This window comes from Bombus pyrosoma, unplaced genomic scaffold, assembly GCF_014825855.1.
Source record: "Bombus pyrosoma isolate SC7728 unplaced genomic scaffold, ASM1482585v1 HiC_scaffold_4726, whole genome shotgun sequence".
Taxonomy (NCBI): domain Eukaryota; kingdom Metazoa; phylum Arthropoda; class Insecta; order Hymenoptera; family Apidae; genus Bombus; species Bombus pyrosoma.
The window spans coordinates 101,549-102,627 of NW_025219986.1; positions in this window are offsets into that span (position 1 = coordinate 101,549).

Genomic DNA, 1,079 nt, shown 5'->3' on the forward strand with positions numbered 1-1,079 from the left:
ACGTTATACCTTATAACGTAATACTATATAACGTTATACCTTATATCGTAACACCGCATAACGTTAATCATTATAACGTACTACCACATAACGTTATACGTTAGATCGTAATACCACATATCGTTATACATTATATCGCAATACCACATAACGTTATACCTTATCACGTAATACTATATAATGTTATACGTCATATCGTGTTACCACATAACGTTATACGTTATATCGTAATACCACATAACGTTATGCGTCATATCGTAACACCTCCTAACGTTATACGTTATGTCGTATTGCTATATGGCGTTTTAGGTTATATCCTAATACTAGATTACGTTATACGCCATATCGTAATCCCACATAACGTTATAAGTTATATGGTAATACTATTTAACGTTATACCTTATATCGTAATACCTGATAACGTTATACGTTAAATCCTAATACCACATAACGTTATACGTAGTATCGTAACACCTCAAAACGTTATACGTTATATTGTATTGCTATATGACGATATACGTTATATCCTAATACTACGTTACGTTATACGTCATATCGCAGTACTACATAACGTTATACGTTATATCGTATTGCTATGTGACGTTGTACATTATATCCTAATACTACATTACGTTATACATCATATCGTAACACCACATAACTTTATACGTTATATCGTATTGCTATGTGACGTTATACGTTATATCATATAACTGCATTACGTTATACGTTATATCGTAACACCACATAACGTTATACGTTATAAGGTAATACTATATAACGTTATACGCCATATCGTAACACGACATAATGTTATACGTTATGTCGTAATGCTATGTTACGTTATACGTTGTATCATATAACTGCATTACGTTATACGTTATATCGTAATACCACATAACGTTATACATTATAACGTAATACAATATAACGTTATACGTCATATCGTAACACCACATAACGTTATACGTTATATCGTATTGCTATATGACGTTATACGTTATATCCTAATACTACATTACGTTATACGTCATATCGTAACACCAAATAACGTTATACGTTATATCGTATTGCTATAT